Source organism: Triturus cristatus, chromosome 8, assembly GCF_964204655.1.
Source record: "Triturus cristatus chromosome 8, aTriCri1.1, whole genome shotgun sequence".
Classification (NCBI taxonomy): Eukaryota; Metazoa; Chordata; class Amphibia; order Caudata; family Salamandridae; genus Triturus; species Triturus cristatus.
Window position 1 is genome coordinate 1325028752 of NC_140591.1, and position 19735 is coordinate 1325048486.

Genomic DNA, 19735 nt, shown 5'->3' on the forward strand with positions numbered 1-19735 from the left:
CGATTGTTGCCCAGCAGAACATAACAAGCATGACTAAAACACAATTTTCCCCCAGACCAACAAGACGGATAACTTTGGGGCTAAATACTGTATTTGAGTTTTGGGTGTTGCACACCTCAGGGTGATGTGCGGCACTCTGAGCCTCAAACAGATTACTTCAGAGATCACAGCCCCCTTACCTCGCCTGGCAGCCCATTTCTGTAATTTAAAAGTCAATCAATACAACATGCATATGGGCACCTACACAACTCATGGACGAATATTACCCAGTGGAGAATTCCTTCATGCCACCAAGTACTTGAAGACAGTCAAAACAGGCTCGCCTTAAAGCCAAGTGTGGAGCGGAGGACACCGGACCACAATTACCTACACCATAATATTTACCACATGTACCAAGCTCGAGAACATACTAAACAAAGATAAAGAAAGGGTGTACGGGTTAAAGGTCGGAAGTAACGCAGAACAAAAAAGCACCGAGGCACAACAAGGAAGAATAAAACAAAGAGGTAAGCTATGTGAGTACACTGGAAAACTACGCAACGCAGCGTCATCAACGAAAATATCAAAATAGTGGAACGTTTTTTGGAGGTGAATGTATGGGTTGACGAGCAAACCGAAGAACGAGAGTGATGATAAGCAGGGCACGGTGTGCACCACAGAGTACCGCCACTTAAAATAGAACGAACATGCTTCACTGTATGCCCATCTGCACAGTACAGATGGTCCGATTGTTACTAGTGAAACAGTCACACAAGTGGCCTCTTTGTCGAATGTATCTACCAGTTATTTCACCCAATCGCCAACAAACTCTGCATCTACACACAGAGGGAACCTGCTTTCTAGTCTGCTTCCTATGGGCACCTCCCACCCCATGTCAGTGCTGCCCTCCAATGCCCACCTCCTGCTACTCCGTTCACTGTGCTTAAAACTCGCAGCTTAACAAACCTCCAATGCCTTTGAAATAGAGATGTGTGAAGCAGCACCTTAACCCTTTGCAAAATTAAGGATTCTGTTTTTCAAAACTGGGCAACCTTTATGAAGCGCGTGAAGGAGGAACGGTTTTTTTAAGCATTTTCCAAAGAAGGGTTTAGAGGAAGAAGTCCGCAAAAATAAATACAATCTTGAGATTTTTTTCGCACATAAAAGTTTTGCTTGTACTGGCTGTCTCGCCCTGTTTTTCCAGTGATTTTGTCTGCGAGGAAAGTTTCGTGGCAGTGACACACTTCTCAATTACCTTTGCCTCATTTGCACAATGCATTTTTCACCAAGCCATCCACACTTTACATCACATTCTGTCACCTACCGCTTCCACTCAGCTGAAAAGCTACAGACCATTTTGGAAACAGGGAATAAAGCCAGCAATACAGTATGGAAAATGCAAATATTCTGCTGGGTTACTACGTTTTATACAATTTCAAACACATTTATGCTAATCCGGGTAGAACTACTAAACGTTCTGTGCAACTTGCTAGAGCTGAATAGGACACTTGTTTCTGAAGATACAAATAAATTTAGAGATCTCATGTTGCATGCAAATTAACGTCACGAGTGAGGCCTTGTGCCGGAAGAGGCTGCCACGTGCAGTCAGCAGAGGCCAACTTGTCAAACCCTGAAATATTGCTCAGGGGTCACGAGCTCCCTCACACACACACCAGAGATCGTGTTCCTGGGCTGTGACAGGAGAAAAGCTCCCAAGAAACCAAGTCAGTGCACCAAGAATAAGCACCGGCAAAGTTAACAGCCTGGCATTGGCAACTAGCCTTTTGGCTTTGTCAATGCTTGTTTCGTCACTGTTTAAGTTCAACTTATATTGGAGAAGCTACAGGGCCCTCTCCACAATAAAAAAAAAAAAAAGGCTAAAATAAAAAAATATTATTTTGGTTTCACAAAGCACATTTAGCCATTGCAGTCCCTACTGGTGAACGGAACTACTCTGTGTTGATGAGTATTCTGTGAAAGAACCGAACGCTGTCACTCAGTGAAGCTAGCCAATGGCTGACATGGGTGGGAGAAAAATGTGAGAGAAACAACTGACGAAAAGATGAAGAAGGCTAGCTGAAAAAAGTAAAAATGATGTAATATATTTATATTTAGTAAAATCAAACGGTCTTTGCTAACAAAAATTAAGATTTCATTACATCAGGATATGAGCATGGGCTCTTGATATCTCCTGAATCAGATAAAGGCTTCAGATTCTGCAGTATTTACCTTAAAGTGGCCCTGAGGTGCTATGTGTGTTGGAGCTACAGGTAATACTTCAAAATAGATTTACCATAACAGATATCGCTCATTTCTATCCAAAAGGTAATCTATAAATGTGGCCATGACCTCAAAAGGTAACTCTTTTTATTTAATCAATGCTGCCATCTTAACGTGCAGGAGAACGCCAAGCCGGAAGTGTCCCACATAAAGATGCGTGCAATGTGCTTCTTTCAGCATACATTTTGCCAGCACAAGAGAATTAAAGACAACTGTGGTAACTGCAACAAGCTGCTTGCAAGTAAATCTTTAACTTTGATGGGCCTCTAGAACCGAGCCTAAGCTATTTTTTGTTTTGCTTTTTTAATTAAATAATAGGTGTAGTCGGCCAGCTCTTTACATGGTAATCCAAAAAGAGGTATGCTGTGCAAAGCGTCACGGTATTCCCTTACTAGTGGACAGGGGCTTGCTCTAGCAATCCAAAGGTGCTCTTCTCGGCAGTAGAGCGGTCAAGAAGCCTCAGGCTTATCAGACACGAGTGTTGGACATCCGCTGCGCACACACAACCAATAACTGATACATAACTCACTAAGGAGTTCCACACCAATGAATAAAAATAACACATATATCTTTATATAACTTTAAGCACCAAGATCATTATAACTCAGTAAGTACTTTTTAAAATGGCACGTTTGAAGAAAACATATTTGGCTACTTTAAATATTAGTTGAGGTACTTTGCGGCAATGTGAACTTAGGACGATTGCATATGTTGCATACGGTCACTTAACGATGACTTGCAGGACTCTTCCCCGAGTCTTCAGGTGAGTAGGAAGCAAGGTCCAAGGCAACACCAACAAGTCACTTCAAGAGGCACTGGGGCGTCCCGGTGCAGAGAGGCATTTTTCAGCGTCGGGTGACTAATACTTTAAATCGGAATTGAAGCACTTGGGGGTAATGCTAACCTCTGGAGGAATAACATGTACGGCACTCGGGCACTCAACAGCGACCTACGGGACCAATCTTCTGGACTTAAGGGGAGTATGAGAGAGGGCGCAACGCAGCACCAACAGTTCACTTCGGGCAGCACGGGGCGGCAGAGTGCAGAGGTGCCTTATAGCGGAGAGTGCCCCATTCACGTCTATAGAGATCGGTCCATCCGAAAAGAGGATTCAGTCTCTGAATTGGGGACGACTCGGGCTGAACCAACAGGGGGGGGGTTCAACTCTTAAGATGCTCTGGGATGCCTTTGGTTCCCTTCTCTAGGGGTCAGAGGCAACAGGGGCACAGTTGTCTTTAGACAAACTATTTTCATCACCGGGTACACTCGCAAAGAGGGAGCCTACAAACAGAGGCTGCATACAGTGTCAGAAAGTCCGCAGTGGGCAGGTCTAAGATGGACATTGTCTCTGGAGCTCCGGGGGGACCACGCTGGCACGGTTGGCCCACTTCAGCTCAGAAGCATGGTGCAGTGGTGTTTTGTGGTGTCAGGTTTTAGCAGTGCAGAGTACTCAGTCTTCTTTGGGGTGCCTGCCAGATGCAGGGAAGCACCTCTGCTGCTCCAAGGGAGTTCGAGTATTTAAGGAAGGCAGGCAGTCCTCACAGCCTTTGGAGGCACAACAGCTGCAGGACACGACGTCTTGGGCACAGTTTTGACAGAAACAGAAGACAGGTCGGCAGGGCTGGTGGTGCCACGTCAGTTGCTTCTCCTCGGTCTTCTGCTTTCACGGCTCTTCAGTGTCTTTCTTTGTAGGTTATCAGGATCCCAGGACCACGTTGGCACCGTTGGCTCACTACAGCTCTGGCTGGGTGGCTCATGTACAGTGGTGCTTCCCAGTGTCAGGTTTTTGAGCCTTTTGGCTCAGTCTTTGGTACCTGCAAGATGCAGGGGAAACAGCTCCGCTGGTCTGCTGGAGCTCCTGAGTCTTTGGAGAAGTGCTGACAGTACTCCCAGGCTTTGGAGGATAAGCAGCTTGCAGGGCGAAACAACTTTGGTGCAATTGTTGAGATCAGGCGAATAGGCCCGCAGGGCTGTTGCCAAGTCAGTTGCTTCTCCTGCAGTTCTTGTGCACACAGCTCCTCAGCCCTTTTTCTTCTTTTGGTCTGCAGGATCTTAGTGCCAGGGCTTACCAAATGCTAAATTTAGGGGCATTAGAGAGTGTAGGGTGGTAGCTAAAGGGCTATGTCCCCCTGGGGTCAATATATAATCCTGTCTCAGAGATCCTCAATTTGCCCTCACCAAGATGGGCACTTCGAAAAAGTCACATCCCCTTCAGGAAGCCCAGTTCAGCGATGGTGCTCGCCTGAGGGTGGACATACCAGTTTCACCTAGCTAATGTTCCCGTCTGTCCAGGTGGCAAAGGGCTCTGGACAAAAGGGGTTGGTTTCCTCTCCAGTGAGAGGAGTCAGATTGGAATCAAAAAGGCAGTGGACCTCTTTGAATCTTCCAGGCCTTGGAATGCTAATCCGTAGATCATCCTGTGGCCGGGGGTTCAATCCACCCCCTGCTCAAGCAGGCTTGGCTTATGGCACCCAGAGAGCAAAAGGCCCTCACCTGTGTGGGTCAGAAACTCATCTCTGGTGACAGGATAGTTAGAACAAGTCAGTCAGCACACCAGTGGCTGGTACGCTTTCAAGGGGCACCTCTAAGCTGCCCTTTGTGTGCATGTATCACTCCATCCCACACTGGCATCAACACAGGTTTATGAATACGAGATGTTGGATACCAAACATCCTTTTTTATTTAGTGAAGCCCTCATGTTGCTCTGTAACTCATGTCTACCAGTGTCCAGCAATTGCTCATAAATGGCTTCCCGGTTCACTTGTACTGCCAGCAATGGAAATGACCAGCACAGAAGCATCCCTGCGTGTGCTGTGATGCCCTCACGTGTAGTATAGTGCACCCTACCATAAGGCTGTAAGATCTGCTGTCAGGGTGACTTACCTATACTGCATGCAGTACACAGGCTGTGTGTCACTTTGTGTTTTCACCACAGTCTTCACCAAGACACACAGCCTGCAGTGGCCGTTTGAATGAGCTCGGTGCGGGGTCCCTTAGAGGGGCACAACTTGTGATGCCACCCTTTGGCACCTTCTTGAGAATCTCAGACCAGGGGTACTATTTACAAGGGACTTTCTGAGGGTACCAAAGGTACTGCCATGTGAGGGAAACCCTTGTACGGTTTTGGGAAAGAGATCAGGCTCTGGAGGCCGGGTTAGCAGGAACCCAGGGCACTTCCAGTCAAAATCACAAATACCAGCTAAAAAGTGGGGATCAGTATGTCGAAAGGGGTACTTTTCTACAATAGACCTTATTTTTTCGGGATCAGATGAATTAATGAGAGTCATAAAAAGTCAAGAAAAATCTAAATAATACTTTTGTACCCTCAATATGCACAAGGCTGATACGAATAAAACAACCTATAGTATAAAGTACACAGCCAATGTATAAATGCAATGAAGTAACCGTCAGCCTTACTCCCTGGGTGCAATGCATACAGGACGGAGCATGTCTTGGAGAATATCAACATACGAAGACAAAATACTTTGCTACTTTACATTTCCTATAGCTGCATTCAGCCCACAAGGCCTGACTATGAGTGAGTCTTTGTGGAACCTGAAGTGCTTGGAGATCTCGCATTCAGGAGTTGGCTGCACTCTGATGTGATCTCTGGGAACCAGTGCTTAATTTGTGCCGGTGCTTTCCAGTGCATAGCAGCGGCACTTAATTATCAGGGCCGGGTCTACACGAATCTGCTGCATATCACATATTGCCTTGGTGTTTTGGTAGATTTACCTCACTACGGGACTCTGAGTCGGTGCCGAGTTTTCTTCTCGTCTACCGAGTGAGTCCCAGTGAAGAGTGTTGCTGTAGTGAGACGGATGCCTGGCCTAGTAGCCGCCGCCGGCCGACGCCGTATGATACACGTATACACACTTATACACAAGATGCAACTCGTCTTCATAAGGTGCCTCAAAGAATTGTAGATTACTGTTTAGTCAATGAGTCCTATCGGAGAGAACAATATTCATCAAACAAATTGGCAGCGTGGACTGAAGGTCACTTACATTTAGTAATAACTACTTCTTGACTGCCTCATAGTTACTTGACAAAAGAGCCTTCCAGATCGCGTTCGGCCTAGTCTTGCGTCACTGTTCATATAAACAAGATGATTCACGGTTAGGATGTTGTACGGCTTTCATGACTATGTACTGTGGAAAGCACATCATTCTGAGCTGCTAGCGCACTGAATCAGGCGTTTTAGCTCGGAAAGAATAATAAATCAATAAAACACATAAACCATGTTACTATTATTGGCAGCATGGCAGGGCCAATGTGTGGTGCAAGCTGCAGTGGCTTTATTACGAGAGCCCCGGCACTTATCATTTTACAAATTAAGCACTGCTGGGAACCTACATGCTCAACATAAAGCTCCGAAGAGCAAGCACCCAATAGCAGAACCTGCCTTTTCTTCTAAAGTATTTTTGAGAGAAGCAATGGTAGAGTGGAGTTCAAGCATTTTACTAACATCCACCCGAGTGAACTTGGGCCCAGTTCATCAACACTCTTCCCAGGTGCAGAACAGAGCTGTGTGCCAGTTTGCCACAGCATCCTGCTGTAGGTAACTTGGTGATATATAAACTACAGACAGCACAGGTCAGAAACATAAGAATCATAGTTGCCACTGCGTTGTTTCCGACCACTGATGTCCAGAGCCCATGTACTAACTCCAGGAATTACAGAGTTAATGCATGTGCATGATTCCCGGTTAATAGCATGAGCCCAATGAAAAGTGGTGCACCGCTTCAAGCTAGGCCTGGGCTAAATGTAATGTACGCCTGTGGAATTTCAGGAAATTCATGTTACACTTATCACATGAAATTCCCGAAAGTATGCTACTTTGCGTAATTATGCACGGTTTGCAGGAAAAATGAATGGCAAGCGCAGAGGAACAACAGAAAGCAAGCGCCTGTCATTTGTGGTGCTCTTGTTTAAATGCATCATTGTGCCAAAAATTGAGCTAGGATGCTAGCGCCAAAACATAGTGCGAAACAGACTTGCAATTTGCGTAATGACATGAAATGTTGCATAATTCGCACACCCCTACTCCAACCAGCGCTCTTGGCCTCCAGGTGCTGGCTCATCTGGGCCCCTCTGGCGGAGACCAGATGAACTGAGGCCCAGTGTATTCAAAGTTTTCTGCTCCCATCAACCCATTAGCTCCCACCTTTACAGTTCATAAAGTAAATCACTTCAAGGAACTAAAGACGTGTTCATGAAATATATATAACTCCACCGGAATACAAGTGAAAGCTGGGGACGGGGGGGGGGGGGGGGGGGGGGAGCATCGTGGCAAAAAAAGAACAGGTTGGGTTCAACTCTCCCCCACGCACACCAGATACTGGAACACATTCCGGCACGCATCCCACCCACACACACTCCGAAGAAGAGCGCTGACGCACCCACAAGCAGTCCCAGCTTGCCCCTCACATCCTGTACTCTTGGCCTCGAAGGACCTTTCCTAAAACACAGCCACCCTTCAGCACCGCCCTTGAACTTCTATGAAAGAACACAATGCGCGAGGACGAGGACGGTAGCCCCGGGTGCCCTGGGGCGCGTCCAAAAGGCATGGATTTTAAGCTACGTCTTTCTGCCACTGCCACATGCTACTACCACCTTTAATTTTAGTCCAGGCGTAAGCCCCTTGACTAAGATGTAAATTGAAGCATACAGCACCATAAAACATATTGGCTAATATCGCGGAGGTGAATGCACATCCAGTTCTCTCGCCTGTACATTCTGTCCTATTACACAAGCATCACTAAAGCAACAATCATCCAACGTGACGTGCTTTTCCAGAGCACTACAAGGTGTAGGTAGTTTCATATTAGCATATCCTGATCACAAGCGCGGCAGCCACATTTACGGCCTCGCACATTAATCAGCAAACTCAAACAGACAGTGCGATAGGACAAGCTGTGCACACCTTCTCTTCCCACCCTTATGCAGGGGCAGGTCAGGTTTTTGAAAGTAGTCTACTGAGAAAATGTGCGTTAATTTCAAGCACGTTCGCTTATCGTAAAGCCTCCTATTTAAGTCGATAAATCGTTCATATAGAACATTCTATTCTGCTTGGAGGGGTGAAGCGAGGCTACAAGGCCAGACAGGGGCCAGGGAAAACAAGCACAGCCCTCGAAACTGGCAAGGAAAGCAGGAAAAATATATGTGTCGGCGCCACTGTAAATACCACAAGTTTACTGCTAGAGTTAATCATAAAAGCAGATAGAGTTCCAAAAGTACCTAAATCCGAGGACACATGGGGAGGGGGGCTGGCAGGCAAGTTCAGGCTTCACTGTTATCAGGTACACGTACATTACCGGAAACACTTTATGACGCAGCAGTTTTCTAAGTGTAGTGCTTCGAAGTGACAGAGGATGCTGTTTTTTAGGGGCCCTGAAATTCTGACAACTGGTGGCTCCAACCGTTTGGCAGGACACCGAATATCCAGGCGCGGTTTCATCATTATATAGGTGTTACAGGTTAGGCGAAGTGTGAAGGAAATGTGTAAGTACTGTACACTGAAGTAGAACATCCTTACTATATGCTCCTATACTTTAAACGTGTTGATGATTCACACAGCCTGAATACTGCTGAATTGTGATCCACGTCACCGGTGAGTTCCAAGCAGGGCAAAAGGAAGCAGATTGCTTAACATTCCCAGGGACCCTTCACCATCATGGCTGCCAGGCAGGACAACAAATTAATAAGAAGAATCTGTGCTACCAAATTCGGCAAAAGCTGGTGCGTAAACTTTCATGGGGATGGGTGAACCTTTGTAACAGCAGATTTGAATGCTTGACTGATTGCTAGAGAGGTGACTTCCTCTCAGGACCTTGCTGGACTGCCAAGGACTCCTACCACCCATCCACAACCCAAGACGATGCAGACAGCTGAGCAACTCAATCCCCCGTCTTTAACATCACCCTGTCTCTCTTTTTGTAAGCCAGAACCCAACATCACGCCGAGAATGAAGTAAACAGAGGCGTCAGAGCTATAGGACCCAATAATGCAAATAGGGTTTTGTAGCAAAGGTAATGCGGCAGTGCGAAAAGAAACACGCTAACACCAAGATAAGCTACACCCCCACATTGAAAATAAATAACGCTGGGGATTTTTCAATAACAAAATGAATTACTGAAGGATGATTTCAGACGGCACAACAGCACTTTCTGAGGGACATTTAAGGCCTAGACCAAAAACAGGCATTTCTTTCAGCAAATGGGTACAAAAACTAAAAAGCACTCTGGCCTCTTCTAAAATCCCTGGTATCCTCCCCAAAATGTATCTATACATGCACGCTCCCCGAAAAGTACCAAAACCCAAGCAATTAATATTATCTTTGTTGATTACACAGGTAAGGAGGGTTCGTTGTCAAAGGTGACCTGGGGAAGCAGGGGTGAGACATGTCCCAAACAACCAAGTCCATGCATAAAATGACCATAAACAAAACTTACTCCAAGGAGAACATCAACTCTACTGAGAATAATGACCGGCTTTAAAAGGATTTAGCAATGTATTATCGTGAAATTAAAGTCAGCATGTTCACCAGTATCACAAAAGCGAGATATACAACAGGAGGAGCTCCCGTTGTATGCAACAGGTTATTTGGTAAAGGAAGCGCACCAGAGGGGTGGCACGTGCCACCACTGGGAGAAATAACAAGGAAAAAGGGGAGCGCCGAATTCCGGGTCCATGTCTCCTTACGAATCTAGCAGGAATTACACAGGATCACCAACAGCGCCAAGACGCACGTCCGCTCAAAGACGAAACCAGAGCGGTTAAACCCAGATGTGCAGGCCTTTCGCAGCCATAACGCACACGGGGTGTAAGGCCCGAGGTGGACCGGGTGGCTACCACTGGCGTAAAGAAATTTCAGATGGCGCCCCCGCAAGGTGCATGGAGAGACCTGCTCCGGATTTTTGTCAGGAGCTCTCGGAAGGGAGTACTGCGCTGAGGGGGCTCCCTGCAGCTCGGGTCCCACCCCCTCCGATGCGGGGGCCAGTGTTAAGCCCCTGGTGGCTACATGCCTAAGCTGTTCCCACCCGCGCCTTCCTAACCGGAAACCAAGCATGTGCTCACAGTTCTTATGATATCATTAGGTATTTCTGCTCACATCGAATTCCAGAGTTCCACCTCAACAGGCATCCTAAATGTCAACGTGGAGGCATGATTTTGCTTTACAGAAGTAGCTGGATGAACCTGCACGTCTTATTAAGTTTCTGAATTGCAGAAACGTTTGCGGATGTATTTTCCCTTTCAGAATGAATTGGTCCAAAGAGGCGTGTACAGGGTCGGAATGGTAAAGCAGGCATTGGCCGCCGGTATCGCAGTTCCAGCTGTGGGCTGCTCTTTTGGGCAGCCCGGGGGGCGATTTGGTCTGGGTCGGGTGTGTTCGGATGTCGCCAATGGCCTTTCTGGAGGCAGATGGGCGTCCATTACCTCCCTTTTATCAAGGGGCAGAGATGTCCCTCCCTTTCTCTCGCTGGGCCGGCCCATTAATGTGTGCATATTGAGCGGGGGCAGAGGGGCTGAGCAGAAGTAGCCTCACTTCTTTTCAGGTGTTAATAAAACTTCGTCAAAGCAGCCATTTGCAGCAAGGCAATATGCAAATGTGCCCCCCCCCTTTTTTTTTTGGCGTGCCCGGGACGATTTCTAATCCCAATCCAACCCTGGGCGTGTGGGCAATAAATGTAAATTTTCCACAAACTCAAAAAAAACTAAACATTAGCTCACCATAGCCACAAGTTAGGTTTTAACTGAACATATTTTACTACTAGCACACGGCCACACTTGAACCCTCCCATCCTCTGACTCTCCTATCTTTCACTTTTCCCTCAATAAATAGGGGAATGACCAAGTAAGCCCAGGTCTAGCCCACTGGGTGCAGCTTGCCCTGCAAATCCAGTTTTCTACATGAAGATGCATGCAACCAAATGAGTTTTGATTATACCAGGTTCAGGATTTTAAGAATTTCCATTACTTATACAAAGAAGAGGAAGGGAAATTACATTGGACACTTGTGAGTGGACCACTGGCTACAGGAGCCACTGAAGCCTTTGCAATATTAGCTGAAAAAAGGGACACGGGTGTTCCTTTTAGGTTTAGTGTATTTCACACCCTATACAACAGGCATAACATGACTGTTGATGCTTTAACTCAGACTTAAGTTTTGGATGGGGAATGGGGACCAAGCTGAAACTCGGTTCATGCCCAATTCTGCATTTATTTCTCACGCACCTGCAACCAGCATTTTGCTGGTAGAAATTAGACAAATATTCATTTTTTGTGTGCCGTGCTGCACAGTGCCCGAAATGGAAATATAAAAGTACAGGTACTCGCTCTCTCAGAGTACCTCTTCCTACTGACAAGAGCTGGTACTATCCTATTAAAAGCACTGCACTTCCAATGTAATAAGGCTAGTACTGGCCCTTTCTAATTAAAGAAATGCAGGTACTCGGTACCTGTGAATTCAAAGCATTAGTACAGCAGTATTAACGTTTTCAATATGTTGAAAAACCACAGCACAGCTGGTAAAGTGAAAATGCGGGTATACGAGAAATCTGACGTAAACAAACACCTTAACACAACTTTGTAGTCACGTGTGCAGTGCTTTAATCGAGCAACTGAGTGCAGGAATTGGGGCTGAATCCAACACCACATTGTGGTACCTTGAGTAGAATTAATGTTTAGGAAGGCTAAAGGCCACACAATCGGGTCAATCGTCAAAAGAAGAAGGATCATTTGCACTCTGCAGGTAGAATGAGATTAAGCTGCCAAATCTGATATTTGGGTTTATCCAGGCCCCATCCTGTTTTGCTATTATGCCTTTGCTTGCTACAAAAAAAAAAAAAGAATTAAAACCCTGGACGTCAAATAATTCCTTAACATTTTAGGTAGATAATGTTGTGATTACTCTTTAAATAACCATATAAAACAATCACATCAAACACGTGTCTTTACTTTTCCTGCATTAGATGGAGATATGGGCAGATTAGAGAAAGGTTACTGTAAAATAAATACAGTGCACACCAGGATGCAACCCAGGAAGTGCACGTCGGATTATTTTATTTCCGGAGCCAAGGTTGGTTTGGGAGAGTGTGTGCCGTAGAAAAGCTACTGGGGTTCAGACAAGACAGGAAACATGAAATAACCCTCTCATGTTCCTGAAAGAGAAATCAGCTGGGAGGCATGGGGGGGGGGGGGGATGGCTAGGGTAACGCTTCCTGTCCACGCTACTCGCTGTGCATGCACTGCCAGGCCAGTCACTGCAGATTCGCCAGCAGGGGCGCAGCTGCCTATGGTGCAGCGGGTTCAGAGGCACTGTACCGGGGGCCCGCTCCTGGCCCTGCACCCAGGCCTACTGCACCTTTGGTACGCCACTGTTCCCCAGCAATGCCTCTCTGGCTACACATATCGTCTCTGCTCTGCGCCCAGCACTGGGGTCTGATCCCCAACACACGCCAGCAATGCCTTGTTCAGGGAATGCAAATACTGAGCTGCATCCTTCCATAATGCACTAAAGAACTCGCGTGAGCGGTTTGTCTGTCGCTCCAACACTACCCCGACCGCGTAGGTCATACACAGGTCTGTCTGTGTCTGGCTAATCTGGTGTCCTTATGAGTCACGGCGGGCTGCTTAAAAGGGCACAGACAAGACTACAGCTCATTTCTTATGGCACGCGTAGGGGTCTACCTGCTTCAACATATCACACAATATCTCGCGTATCAAATATGCATTGCGCGCGCACAGTGCTTTGCCCTGTTCGTCATGAGTAAACACATATGTGTACCCGGTATGAACGGGTTTGTGCCCGATGCTGCAGGCCACAGTCGGATCTGTGTACATCACAAGAGCGAACACGCGTAATGTGTCTGCATCATGGCACACACAGGTTTACTCTGCCTTAGTCCCAAAAGAAAACACGGAGCTGAGCCCAGCTCATAATGGCGAGGACAGGGCTCCCCCTGACCTGAACACATACGGCACATACATGTACACAGCAGGGCACCCACACAACTCCTTACGAGCCAGTCATATCACAGACAGGCATGTAATGCACCAGGGGTCTGACCGAGGGGCACACTTTGTGTACCCATATGGGCCTTGCACAAGTATAATAAAATACACAGACTTACCCCACACTTGGCATCTAAACTGCACATAGTGCAGTCCCTGCCAGGAGGCTGCTAGGGCGGAGTAATACACCTGGGTGTGCAAGAAACAAGATGGTAGGGCATCTATCTGGAGAAGATCCGGCGTGGGACCGAAATACACAGATTAGTCCAAATCTAGCTCTGCCTCATCCGGGAGCTTCCCTGGGATTGGCCGCCCCCGTACAGCTCAGCAACCCTTGTTGTCAGCGGCGGGAGCTGCACACCCAGAGGCGCCGCTCCGAGGCCCTCTTCTCAGCCGCAGCGCCGGTCGCTCCCTCCGTGCTTGGCACGTACCTGTTTCCCGGTCCCTCGGGACCCGTGGAAGGGTTACAGCCCCCGTCGCCTTCCTCTGTTCGATGATCCCGCAGCTAGCTCCCTGCCAGCCGCCCACCAAAGGCTCTTGTCTGCTGTCCACCTCGGTCCGTGCTTCCGCCCAATAAGCCCAGACTCAGGTCGCCTGCGCCCGGCGTCCGCTTCTTCCTGTATGCTTGCCTTCCTCCCGCTCCCCTGGCCTCGGGGCTCTGCTGCAATGCCTGCCAAGCTCCTGCCTCACCGCCTGGCCGCAGGACTGATCCTCCCCCGGCTCAGTGCTCCGGCGCGCGGCCCCGCCCCGCCTGCTGCCACTCACCGGTTCTGCCCGGCTCCTTTAACCCCCGCAGCGCCGAGAAGCGCCTGCCCCCGACCGGCTGAAAGGCTGAGTGAGCCACGTCTCTGTCTAGGGCCTGGCTTCAGCATCTGCAGCTACCGTGCGGGCCGGGGAAAGTCTGCTCCTGACACAGATACATGTTATTAAACAAGCCTGGGAAACACTGCTCGTGACACAGATGCATGTTAAACAAGTCTTCCAATGGAGGGGACGAGAACACGCCGTACTGGCGCGGCTCTCTAAGCACTTTCTGACCCACATGCCAACATTTGGGGGACAGATGGGTGAGCTAGAAATCAGAGAACGGGAGGATTTCATTTCACAAAGAACTGCATTAAATTGAAGGAGGTGTCGAAGAAGGAGGGAGTTAAAATAAACACATATATTAGGTTAAAATGGGGATTCCGTCATCTCAGTCGAGAAATTTGGCATGTTTTTAATCCGTATCAGTTGTATGTTATGGAGCAGAGTTTATAGGTTCTAATGGATACAGACTTGTCATTTCAGATCCTGGGTGCAAAGATGGAGAAGGCTGGTGCATTTTTTTTTTTTTTACAGTTTTTCTTCTCAAGTCTATTGGTTCCCTGGGTTTGGGGGGCCGAGAGCCACAAGAATTGTGAATGTGTCAGCAGTGGTTAATTTGTGAAAAAATAAGTGCTGGGGCTCTGGTCAGAAGGCAGAATCCACCAGACCAATGCTCCTAGAGGCATAACTTCTAATTGAACTAACTAAAACCCTATAAGCCGATAGAGGATGTGGCATAAGTGCCAGAGCTGCCTACTTTAGAGCTGGGGAACCAGGTTCGAGTCTGGCGTAGGCTCAACATCCTGTTATTCTGTGCAAATCACTTAATCTCCCTGTTCCTACAAACAATTTAAGTGCCCTTAACTGGTGCTCATCAAAAGCTCACCTTTGGGTCGAGATCGCGGTATAAGCACCGGTGTTAACAATTAAGTGCCATTGCTGAGCTCCGGAAACCACCAGGTCAAATTAAGCACTGTGTGTCAGCCACATAGGTAGTAGTGACGGTTCTGAAGGCTTTGCAGGTGACACAGCTGACTTTGAAGATGGTGTGGGCTGGCATGAGCACGCAACGGAGTTCCATCGAGGTTGAGGTGGTGTGGTCATTTCTCTTCAGGCCCTTGATGAGGCATGCTGTAACTTATAGGATACTTTAAGAGGGGCAGCGTAGAGTTTGGGGGGCCACTGATCAGTGTTTACCCAACATCCAGAAACAATGTCAATCGTAACGGTAACAGATTCCCTCCTAGCAGATCTCTCCTCCTTCCCTCCGTTCAACTTAAGCCTGCTAAGGACCATAAACTTTAAACTAAAAATCTGAGATGGGACAATCCAGTGCAGTGTAACTAGCTAAGTGAACTAGAGTAGTACACTACAAAACGCCATAAAAGGACCTGCAGGGCAGTCATTGCTGCCAGCTTACTGAAAACCATAAACTGCGTGCCTGTCTCTCACATGTCTTCATCTACTCCATTGTTAAGTGCTACGTCCCCTAACACGATAACTGCATCTCAGTGGTCATCATGCAGGCAGGGCCGGACTGGCCTTTAGTGGGCACCGGGCAATCCCCCGGTGCGCCGCATGGGTGGGGGCCAGGTTTGGGCCCCTGGGGGCCGTTTTTGTTACAGGGCCGTTTTTGCAGCATAGCTGCAAAGTCGGCCCTGTAACAAAATCGGCCGAAACCCGGCCCTGGCAAAGAGCTCGGCGGCAACCCCAACCCTACAGGGGGGGCCTGCCGAGCACTTAGCCAGGGCCGGTTTTGGTTCCCAGTCTGGCCCCGGACATGAAAGCTCTTCCTACACAGGATCAAAACAAATACAAAACACTTCCTACCACACACCCTGCACAGTGTAATATGCTACTCATATAGGCAAGCACTTTAGCACCCCACATATGGGTTTAAATCGCTATATAAATGTTACATTGCACTACAATTCAATACATTGACAACCATTAGATCACTATACCATTATATCAACCCACTGCATCACTTTACCACTACCTCTTCGAGGTAAGTAAATAAACCTTTACATCGTCCACAACTACATTGTCCCTTTCCTTTAAATGTAATTATTTTGGATTTTGTTGCCTAAGCCCTTTTCTTTAATTTAAGGTGTGGCTGGACAATGCGGCGGTCACCACACCTTATGCAATCAACAGAAAACAGCTACTGAGAGTACTAAAGAGAGTGGTGCCTGAGCTGTGTCCGCATGTTGTTTGTCTTGAGCACAGTATTCAATTGGGCAGCAATTTTGTGCTTACAGTAAAAATGAGTGTTTGCATTGTACGTTTAGCATTTTGGGAAAGGCTTATGCCTGTGATGGTTATGGTGAAAAGTCAATGAACAAGCTATAGGCCTGATCTGCATATTATGAAAATATATGATAAAGGCAGCAGGACTGACCTATTCATTATGAAAAGCATATTTTATAGTCATTAGGCATACCAAAATGGCTTGTTTTTATCTGTATAAATGGCTTAAGAAAAGTATTTTGTTACATGGAATCTCACAGATTACTATATTTTGCAAGGGTTTTGGTGTTGGCTATCTCATCTGACAAATAACCAAAAAGAGAGTCCCTTCTTTCAAAGAAGGAAAAAATGCACCTCTTGCTAGGACTGAAAAGAAAGAAAAGCTTTTTCTTTCAAATAACCCTACCCACCCGGGTTTCCCCTTGGTGGCATGCTTCATCATAGGGTCCATCCCTGCCCTCTACGGACAGGGGCATGCTGCTACCTACGGAGACGCGGGAGCAGTTAATAGAGAAATAGGGGTGTTCCTGTACACCTATACACCTATGTGTTTTTTTTTAAGATGGAGAGGGTTTTAAGCTATATGGAAGTGATCGTTAAAAATACCAAGATAGTGGGACAAAAAAACACTTTATTTTCTTCCCTTAGTTGATATGCTAAAATCTGGGGACAGATGGGAAATGCTCAAGGCTTAATTACCTACTGTTTCCCTGGTTGGTCGACTAGTTTCTAGCCCTACCCCAAGGCTTTTTGTCAGGACCTCAAAGGAGAGATGATGCTCCCACTCCTGATGTTGAATTAAACACAATTAAAGTGATAAACAAAAAATAGAAAACAAAATTGATACAGCACCTAAATGGTCTGTTTTATATCTAAAAAATCATGATCAGAGACCATTACTTGTAAAGAAGCACTGGGGTTTGCCCTAATAGCCCTCCACCATCTGGGCAAAGAAATATCAAACTATACAAAACTTATACCCTTGTCCTAATGAGGCCGGGGTGAAAGGGCTGATTCGCGTCGACTGTTGGAACATGAAGAAATCCATTGGATAAGAAAGTGTTGTGTTACAATTGGATATACACACTGCAAAATGGTTTCAGAGGTGTAGCTTGTACCGCTTGTGTATAGGATTACCTCGCAGTGGATTGCTGTTAGTTAGAGAGCCAACACAAGACTGAAAATGGATGGGGGGGGTAGGAAACAATATTTGATTAAGTGATTATATGTAAGTGTTTGTGTAACTTTTATGTATTGTTTTGGATTTGTATTAATTTGAGAACAATTAAAAGAAGATACTAATTGTACCAATCAGGAATAAATGTTGGTATGTGGTTTATTAACATACAAGTAAATAGAAAGGGACTATGTATCATTGAATAGGGTTAATTTGATGTATCCTATTATTAATATGAATGTATCTATTCCTCTACATCATTGTTTTGTATAGTCAGAGACTGTCACTGTACTTGCATGCCTAATAGTTGCTTTGTGGGAAAGATTACACTCAATAAGGTAGGGCTTAGTTATAGTGACAAGTCTATTATACAGGGTAAAGGCTTCATTGAAGGGTCAGTAGATTTAGGTGATTCTGTGAACGCAGTGTTACCACATAATTATGGGTTTACTGCATTTGCTAAACAATTTGCCTCATAAATTGCAAAATCTGCAGATTTCACCAAAAAGTTGTTTCTATCTCAAATGGATGAACCTTGCACTGACAGGGAATGGGTCACATACTTTGCATGTTTTGGTGCATAATTTGGATAAACCTGCCGCATAGTTTGATTCTCCGTACCGCATAATCCTACTAGCCATGACCATGTTAAAGGTCTACAGAGTGGTTTGGGACTGGGGAATCTGTCACTATGATGATGAAATCACTATTTCATAGGTAAAAATGTATTATCTATGGTATTTCATGGTTCTCTGTTAAATAAGGGTTATTTTTACCAGTGCATTATGTGCAATAAAGGCAAAAAACATGTAATATACATGTATACACCTATATTAAATGATTGTGTGAGTTTAATGCATGAAATGCAGTGGTACAACAGTCCATATGTCACAGGGAAACAGGAAAATAATTCAGTTTCCTGTGAAATGTGGATTTCATCATGATGACTGCCCCCAAATCACACCACAAAGCTTTGTCATTGGTAGGGGTACAAGGATCTCAATTTCTTTTATTTTCCTATATTTTGTATTAGCATTTTTGCCAGTATAGAGACTGCAGAAGCACAGTGTGTCCTCCCATAGGATCTATTATGTGCTACCCTCCAATAGTGGAGAGCTATGCGGAGGAAATGAGGAGAAAGACTCAAGAGTCTATCCTTCTGTAGCAAGAATAATGTTCCATGTTAATGTGGAATATTTCCTATTAACTGCCAATAGATAAATCTATCATAAGTGAATGATATTGTATGTTGTGGGACTAGGAGCCTCATCCTGCTGCTCCACATGGCCTACAGATATAATTTATTTGGGCATATAACTCCATCAATCCTAATCTCCAGAAAGTTAGCAATAAAACATTCCTCCCCAATAAACTTTCTTCAAACATCCCCCCCCCGACCGAAGAATAACAACAAAAGAAGTAAATCTTCTTTCCTTTCTAAAGTTACCCTTGCTAGAAATGATCCCCTTACATTTGTAGTCTAGGAAAGAGCAATTTTGGGAAGACATATGTTGTCGATTGTAAGACCTCCCCCCCACCTACCCTAGTTGTTAGTAAGATCAGTGATAAACATCTACTCACAGCACCAGGCTGTTTCTACTCAGCTCCTCCTCAATTACTTGCTCTAAGCCTTTAATGGGATTATCTTTATTTTTTTGCATGTTTTCTAGTGGCCACTTGTAACTTAAGTGTTCCGGCATAAAATGCACAGCCATATAGTACAAAATGCTCATCGCAAAGGACCTAGACAAGCCTGGGGCAGAGCAAATATAAGACAGCCCTAGACATTTCCTATAGGTTTTTTAGTCAAAACATACCACCTGAAAAACTAGTACCTAACTGCTTTCTCTTTCTATGGATTTCATTTCTATTTCAAACTTTTGCCCATGGGCTATAAGAATAGTCCTGGTTTATTTGTGGCATGAATTATGGAAGTCTTACAACCAGATCAGGAAGCTCTATTTTACATTGATGATGTTTATATTGCAGACAATGATTTAAACACACACCTGATGAGGGTGGACTGAATAGTGACAACACTGACCACACATGGTTACCAAATTAATTAAAACAATTCTAAAATAGCTTACTTGAATGTGATTTTCTTTGGATATGAATTATCCAATGAAGGTAAGGGTCTTACAATGGCCTTTTTGCAGAAGTATGCTACTTTGAAACCGCCAAACACGTTAAGAAAGTTACAAGCACTGATATTCCTTTTCATAT

The 19735-nt window shown here is 45.8% G+C and overlaps 1 protein-coding gene across 2 annotated transcripts in view; it reads right to left on the reverse strand.

Annotated features, from left to right (window-relative positions):
• NRIP1 (nuclear receptor interacting protein 1) overlaps positions 1–14019 on the reverse strand; it is a 113519-nt gene extending 99500 nt beyond the window's left edge. The window contains exon 1 of one of the 2 annotated variants that reach the window (XM_085623049.1): positions 13707–14019. The gene's annotated coding sequence lies outside the window, so the exon portion shown is untranslated. Of the gene's footprint in view, positions 1–13394 lie in introns of both variants that reach the window. The other variant, XM_085623050.1, reaches the window with a different exon arrangement.
• Between the last annotated feature and the right edge of the window lie 5716 nt (positions 14020–19735).